This window comes from Arachis hypogaea, chromosome 12, assembly GCF_003086295.3.
Source record: "Arachis hypogaea cultivar Tifrunner chromosome 12, arahy.Tifrunner.gnm2.J5K5, whole genome shotgun sequence".
In the NCBI taxonomy this organism is placed as follows: domain Eukaryota; kingdom Viridiplantae; phylum Streptophyta; class Magnoliopsida; order Fabales; family Fabaceae; genus Arachis; species Arachis hypogaea.
The window spans coordinates 81,307,135-81,315,528 of NC_092047.1; the positions used below are offsets into that span (position 1 = coordinate 81,307,135).

Here is an 8,394-nt window from a genome sequence, read left to right on the forward strand (position 1 = left end):
AGACTGTAACTACTTCAACTGAAGATCAAAGTCCCATATCCAAGACTTGAAGAGCTAACTAGAAGATCTGAAGAGTAGTATATACAGGGATAGTTTTGAATTGAAAAAGGAGATCGGGAATTTGAGAACTATACTCTGTATATTTTACTTTCTCTGTAACTTCTAGTTTAATTTTCAGAATGCACTTTACATTTTTGCTTTCCATTTCCAGAGCTATGAACAACTAAACCCCTTTCATTGGGTTAGGGAGCTCTGTTGTAATTTGATAGATCAATAATAGTTTTCATTATTCTTCCTCTTTTTTTTCTCTTGATTTTACTAGAAAGTTTTCGTTCTTCATCCAATTGGTTAGCTATTTTGGAAGAGAAGCTCTCCATAATTGGATCTCCTCGGAACCTTGGAAGAGGAATGAGGAGATCATGCTATAATTGCTTTCTCATGCTGGACCAAAATGGGGTTTGGATGGATATAATAACATATAATCCTACCAATACTTTGATTTGGGAATGTGATAAACCCATATTTTATGATGTATTTTGTGCTCAATTTAAGTGATTTATTCAATCCTTCACCCACTTATTCATGTAAATTACATGGTTTTACTTTCCCTTCCATATTATGTGATATATGTGAAAAACATGTTTCCTATGCTTTAAAAACATTAATTTTAATTATCCTTTATTACCATTCGATGCCGTGATTTGTGTGTTAAGTATTTTCAGATCTCCCAAGGCAGGAATGGCTTAGAGGACAGAAAGGAAACATACAAAAATGGAAGGAAAGCACAAAAATGGAGTTTTGAAGAAAAGGGCAGCGACGCGAACGCATGGACGACGTGGCCGCGTGCCTAGCGCAAAAAGGCAGCGACAAGAACGCGTGACTGACGCGGACGCGTGCCTTGAGAAGAACGCAAATGACGCGTACGCGTGACCGAAGCGAACGCGTGACAAGGAAAACTCCCAGATGATGCGACCGCGTGACCCACGCGGACGCGTGACAAACGCCACGTGCAGAAACTGCAGAAAATGCCCCCAGCGAGTTCTGAAACCCTTTTTGGCCCATATCCAAGTCTAGAAAACACAGATTAGAGGTTATCAAGTGGGAGAATTCATCCATTCATTAACATGTCTTCCATTATTCACTTTTCATAATTTAGATGTAGTTTTTAGAGAGAGAGAGGTTCTCTCCTCTCTCTTAGGTTTTAGGATTAGGTTTCCTCTTAAAGAATTTAGGATTTCAACTTCCTCTCTGGTTCAATATTCCTTTTAGTTTATATTTCTCTTCTTCTTTCAGATACTTTAATGCTTTTGTTTGTTGATTACTTATGTTGCCAAATTGGCATATGAACCATTTATGTTAGGATTTTCTTTATTTAATATAAATTGAGGTATTTTAGATTTATGATTCTTATTTAGTTTTTTTATATTCTTGGCTTTAATTGATTAATTGGAGACTCTTGAGTTATCAAACTCATCGTGATCGATAATTGTTATTTTTGCTAATTGAATTGAATTCCGATAACTCTAGTCCTTTCTTAGGAGTTGGCTAGGACTTGAGGATCAAACTAATTAGTCCACTTGACTTTCCTTTGCTTTAGTAAAGGTTAACTAAGTGGGATTAAAACTCAATTCTCATCACCGTCGATAAGGATAACTAGGATATGACTTCCAAATTTTCATACCTTGCCAAGAGTTTTATTAGTTATTAATTTTTTAATTTCTGCAATTTATTTCCCTTGTTCAAACCTTTTAAAATCCAAAAACACTGTTTTCCATAACTAATAATAAGAACACCTCCCTGCAGTTTCTTAAGAAGACGACCCGAGGTTTAAATACTCGGTTATCAATTTTATTAGGTTTGCTTAAGTGACAAACAAAACTTTTGTAAGGAAGGAATTCTTGTTCGTCTAGAAGCTATACTTACAACGGGAATTTATTTTTAGAAAATTCTAGATCGCGCGAGAGTTTCGCTCTTTCAGAATGCATGTGGTATAATCAGTGACCAAACTTCATCTCTTCCCATGAGCAATTAAATCAAGGAATTGGGCAATTGTTCAAGCTTAGAGAGATTGGGTTGCCAAGAAATTGGAATCCAATCACTTAAGATTGCCAAGGAGATTAATGAATGCATTGATTGAGGAAGAGATGAAAATAAACTTGATCCGGAGAAAGCAACATCTCCTAATCCCAATGAATCCCCCATTTCTGATCTTACCCATTCTCTTTATTTTTTGCCATTTACTTTTCTGCTTATCTTTCCAAATCCCATTTAAGATTCTGCAATTTACTTTATGCCATTTACATTCCGCCATTTATTTCCAGTATTTACATTTTCTGTTATTTACTTTCCCGCCATTTAATTTTCTGCAATTCCTCAACTCAATTTCTGCTTAGCTCAACTAGAACATTCCTCTAACTAAAGTTGCTTGACCAATCAATCCCTGTGGGATTCAACCTCACTCTATTGTGATTTTTTACTTGACGACAATTCGGTATACTTTCCGAGAGAAATTTGTTAAGAGACAAGTTTTCGTGCATCAAGTTTATGGCGCTGTTGCCCGGGATTGATTTTGTATCGACAATGATTAAGTTGGAGGATAACTAGATTGAGCATTTTTCTTTTGTTTTGTTTAGTTCCATTTGAGCGATTTACTTTCAGTTTTAGTTATTTTTTTTCCTTTATCCGTTACCCGTTTGTTGTGTTTTCATCATTGTTTACAAGTCAGTTAACTAACCCACTAACTGTTTGATATATTGCATCACTCACACTAACAGTCATTCTAGAAAGAGTAATTTCCATTCAATTTCTTTTTTGCTTTTTGCCTTGTTGGTTGTATGACAGGTAGAAGAAGCGGAGCTTCAACTTCCTTTGATTCTGAACCTGAGAGGACCTTCCTTAGATTAAGAAAGGAAGCAAGAGGAAAGAGAGTCGTTGGTGCTGAGGAAGAGGAAGAGTACTTTGAACCAGACATGGAGGAGAATATGGAGAACCACCATGAAGAAGAGGCTCACAACCATGCCAGAGAAGGTCCAGTGAATCATGCTGGGCAAGAGAGAAGAGTTCTAGGCTCTTATGTCAATCCAAACCCAGGAAACTGTAGAAGTAGCATCCAAAAGCCAACCATACATGTTAATAACTTTGAACTAAAATCCCAGCTCATCACCCTCGTTCAGAACAACTATGCATTCGGAAGAAGTGCCCAAGAAGACCCCAATCAACATCTCACCACCTTCCTAAGGATATGTGATACTGTGAAATCTAATGGTGTTTATCCTGACACTTATAGGCTGCTTCTGTTTCCCTTCTCACTCAAGGATAAAGCATCTAAATAGCTGGAATCCTTCCTGAAGGAGAGTCTGACAACCTGGGAAGATGTGGTAAATAAATTCTTGGCGAGATTCTATCTTCCTCAAAGAATCAACAGGTTGAGAACTGAGGTACAAACCTTCAGGCAACAAGATGTTGAAACTCTCTATGAAGTATGGGAGAGGTTTAAGGACTTGACGAGAAGGTGCCCGCTAGATATGTTCAATGAATGGGTGCCGTTACACATTTTCTATGAGGGTCTTTCTTCTGAATCAAAGAAAGCAGTGGACCACTCATCCGGGGGATCTCTGAACAAGAAGAAGACCATTGAAGAAGCCATAGATGTCATAGAGACTGTAGCTGAGAATGACTACTTCTATGCTTTTGAAAGGGGCAATACTAGAGGAGTAATAGAGCTGAAAAATATGGACGCACTGCTGGCTCAAAACAAGATGATAACCAATCAACTGGCTGACCTTACCAAGAAGATGGAAATAAACCAAGTGGCAGCAGTCACCACCTCATCAGCAGCTCAAGAAGGAGTGAATGCAGAGGACGAGGGTGACCAGGAACAAGCCAACTACATTGGAAACTCACCCAGGCAGACCCATGATCTATACTCCAAAACTTATAATCCTGGTTGGAAGAACCACCCAAATTTTGGATGGGGAAATCAACAAGATCAAGGCCAAGATCAGAGACGTCACAACCCCAACCACAATGCAACTCACCAACATTCCACACAGAGAAATATCAGCACCCACCCAACAATACCTCTCAACATCCACACCAAAACCAAAATAGCCATTCTCACCCCTCCAACCTCAATTCACCATCACCATCCGAAGAAAGACTCTCCAGAATTGAGACTTTACTTGAAAATATATGCAAGAAAATTCAAGACAACAGAGTGTTCAAGGATGAGGTGCGAGCTAATATTAAAAACCAAGGAGACACCATCAAGAGGCTGGAGTCTCAAGTGGGATACCTCTCTCAGCAGATTCCCAAACCTACTGATAGCTTTCCAAGTGACACAGAGAAAAACCCGAGAGGTGAAGCAAAAAAAGTGAGATGGAAAGAATGCAAGATGGTCACTATAAGTGATAAGGAGACAGAAAAAGAACTGAATAAACCCTTAGAACACTCTCAAAATATTCTAGCAGAGAAGCAAGAAGAGAGTAACCAAGAAACCAACCCCACACAGAGGGAGGAGTTAAAGGAGAAGGAGATTCTGAACCCATATGCACCTTTTCCCCATAGACTCAAGGGTGGTGTAGAAAAGAAAGTGTACTCAAAGTTCCTCGACATGTTTGCATCTCTCCATGTAAACATACCATTCATCAAGGCTCTCTGATGAGAGAACTTTTGCGTGGTCTAGAAATTTGCGGATAAATCCTCGTTGCAAGTATAGTTTCTAAACCTTCAAAAGTCTTTTCATACAAACGTTTTGGGTGTCACAAGTAACAAACCCCTTAAAAATTGTTAACCGAGTATTTAAACCTCGGGTCGTCTTCTCAAGGAATTGCAGGGAGGTATTCTTATTATTGATTAAGAAAAAGTATGTTTTTGGAGAATGTTGAGTTTGGGCAATGGGCATAGATATATTTAAATGACAAGTAAAATAAATAAATAACTGGAAACTAAACTCTTGGCAAGGTAAGAGAAATTGAAAGTCCTATCTTAGTTATCCTTATCAATTGTGATGAGAATTGGATTTTTCTCCCACTTTGTTATCCTCTAACTATGCAGGTAAGTTAAGTATATGAATTAATTTTGATTCCTGAGGTCCTAGTCTTTCCTTGGGAAAGGCTAGAGTTATTGGAACTTGAATTAATTCTTGAAGAATTCCAATTTTCAATCAACAATGAATTTGATAACTCAAGTGTCTTCAATGACTCAACCCAAGCCAAAAGGGAAAAATGTCTACTTGAATGAAAATAATTTGGATACACAAAGAGCAGTAATAAATTAAAGAGAGCAATCATAAGTCTGAAAATACCTCGAATTGCATTAACAAAAGAAATTAAATCTAGCATAGATGTTCATAAATTAAATTGAGAAAATAAATAAAAATAAAGAACCTGGGATTGAGAGTCACTCCTAAAACTAAGAGAAATCCTAAATCCTAATCCTAAGAGAGAGGAGAGAACCTCTCTCTCTAAAAACTACATCTACTCCTAAAATTGTAAAAATGAATTATCAGAGCCTTCTCATGAATGAATGCATTCCCCCACTTTATAGCCTCTAATCCGTGTTTTCTGGGCCGCAAACTGGGTCAAAAACAGTCCAGAATTCGCTGATTTTGAATTTTGCCATGCTGGTTTTTTCGTCACTGCGACTATAGCATATTATATATCAAATCGAAGCCCCGGACGTTAGCTTTCCAACGCAACTGGAACTGCGTCGTTTGGAACTCTGTAGCTAAAGTTATAGCCGTTTGAGTGCAGAGAGGTCAGGCTGGACAGCTTAGCAATTTCTCCAACTTCTTGCATTCCTTCCACTTTTGCATGCTTTCTTCCCATCCTCTAAGCCATTCCTGCCTTATAATATCTGAAAACACTTAACACACATATCAAGGTATCTAATGATAATAAGAGAGGATTAATAATAAGCAAATATAAGATCAAAGGAGCATGTTTTCAATCAAAGCACATAATTAGGAAGGCAAATGTAAAACCATGCAAATAGTATGAATAAGTGGGTAAAGAGTAGATAGAAACCACTCAATTGAGTACAAGATAAACCATAAAATAGTGGTTTATCAACCTCCCCACACTTAAACACTAGCATGTTCTCATGCTAAGCTCAAGAGAAGCTATAAAGAATGAAGAATGTATGAAGTGCAATCTATGAATGTAACTACATGCAAAATGTTTCTACCTACTTAGTTAAAAGTAAACAAATCTTTCAAGAGGAAATATGAACTGGATTTCACTAATTCAAATCATGAAAATGAAGTACAAATAGACTTGCAAGAAGAAAATAGCTCATGAAAGCAGGGAACAAGGAATTGAGCATCGAACCCTCACTGGTAGTGTATACACTCTAATCACTCAAGTGTTTTAGAGTACAGTACAGTACATATTCCTGTCCATTAACCATGTTTTCCACATATTCATGCATTCTAATTTCAAGTACAGTACATATGCATTGCTTTCACTTACTTTGGGGCATTTTGTCCCCTTTTTGCTTAATTGCTCTTTTTCTTTTCTTTTTCTTTTTTTCTTCTTCTTCTTTTTCTTTTTTTCTTTTTATATATATATATTTTTTTTTCTCAATACATATGATTAAATTATTGATTGCATGAACATGTCCTAAATATTTCTTTCACATTTTCATAAAGATATATAACACCCAATTCTTAAACCAGATATTTCCAAACCTACTTTTCCCACACTTAAATCATAAGCATCTCACTAGTCTAAGCTTACTAAGGATTCAAATTAAGGACATTATTATTTTTTGCTTAGAGTTAATGATGTGCTAAATAAAAAGAACAAAGGGGTAAAATAGGCTCAAAATTGGTTTGCAAGGGATAATGAAAGGTAAGGCCATATGGGTATGTAAGCTCAGTGAAACAAAGGCCTCAATCATGTAAGTGTATGCATACATCAAATAATGGAAATATAGAATTAAGCAAGACAAAGATCACAATTTTAGAGAGAAAAATACACACTAAAACAGAATTTTGGTTGATAAAATGCAACCAATTCAAATAGGCTCAAAAATCTCACAGGTTTGTGTGTTCGAGTTCTAAACCATGTTCCAGTATAATATCTCTTCAAACAAGTGTAACATTAAATTTTATTCAAATTAGTGAAATTCTCTAAAAGGTTTCTTGAAAAAGAAAATATTACTTTAACCAAGTGGTAAAATATGCACAAAAATCAAATAATCATACAATCAAACATGCAAATGCAACAACTAACTACAAAGAAAAATTTAAACATTGGTGTTGAGACAAGAAAGTACTAACCCATGGAGATCAGTATCGACCTCCCCACACTTAAAGATTACACCGTCCTCGGTGCATGCTGAGATGTGCAGGTGGACGGGTCTTCTCCAACTGAGGCTTTTCTCCAAGGATTTTGCTGATGGACTTGTTTGTCTCCCCATGTAAACGTCTTCCGGTTCCCTTCCGGGTGGCCATCCTGAAAGAAAAAGGGAAGAAGAGTAACCCAGAAATAAAGATAGGAAAATAAATAAAACATGGGTTGGTTGATGCCAAATAATGAGGGTCTCAATTACATGGTAGCTACAACACACAAGTGAGAAAACAATAGAAGCACATGGCATGCCAGTGGTGCGAAAATTTGCAACAATGGAGAAGAGAATGGGGAAGGAGAGATAATATAAATTCATGTCAATGCAAGGGTAATATAGATATAAAAGATTGTCATTGATTTAAATAATATTACCTAACCAGAATAAAACAAGTCATAAGCACCAAGATAATAAAAGAAATAACAGTTGAATAAGAACATTTGAACACCAATGGTAAAATAATAAATTTAGAAAAATAAAAATATGCAATGAATGAAAGTATGCAAATAAATAAAATAAAATAAAATGAGAGGGAAAAGGGATGAGAAGAAGAAAAAGAAAGTGAGAAAGGAGAGAGAAGGAAGAAATTAGGATTAGAAAAGAGAAGATAAGAAAATTGGCACTAATCTGGATAGGTTGTGCGACGCTGGCGACGCGGTCGCGTGGGTGACACGGTCGCGTGGTGCGCGATAAGGTTGGGTGATGCGGACGCGTGGGGCACGCGATCGCGTGACTTGATTTGTGCTAGTGGCGCGAGTGCAGCCTCGCGGTCGCACAACTCTCTGTTCAAAACTTAGTATTGCCAAAATCCAGGGTGACGCAGTCGCGTGGGTGACGCGATCACGCGGGTGGCCTTATTTCCAATATGATGCGGACGCGTGGGTGACGCGTTCACGTGGCAGGGCTTGTGCTACTAGCACGGGTCCAACCCAACTCCAGCTCAACTTTCTGTCATACACCCTTTTTACGCCAATTTCAGGTCACGCGGCCGCGTGGGTGACGCGGTCACATTGGAGGCCATTATTCCCATATGACGCAGTCGCG

The 8,394-nt window shown here is 37.6% G+C and overlaps 1 non-coding gene across 1 annotated transcript; it reads right to left on the reverse strand.

Moving 5' to 3' along the window:
* Positions 1-3,422: 3,422 nt before the first annotated feature.
* LOC112731486 (small nucleolar RNA R71) lies at positions 3,423-3,529 on the reverse strand. Its single transcript, XR_003167260.1, has one exon. It is a non-coding gene; the product is annotated as a small nucleolar RNA R71 (small nucleolar RNA).
* Positions 3,530-8,394: the final 4,865 nt, after the last annotated feature.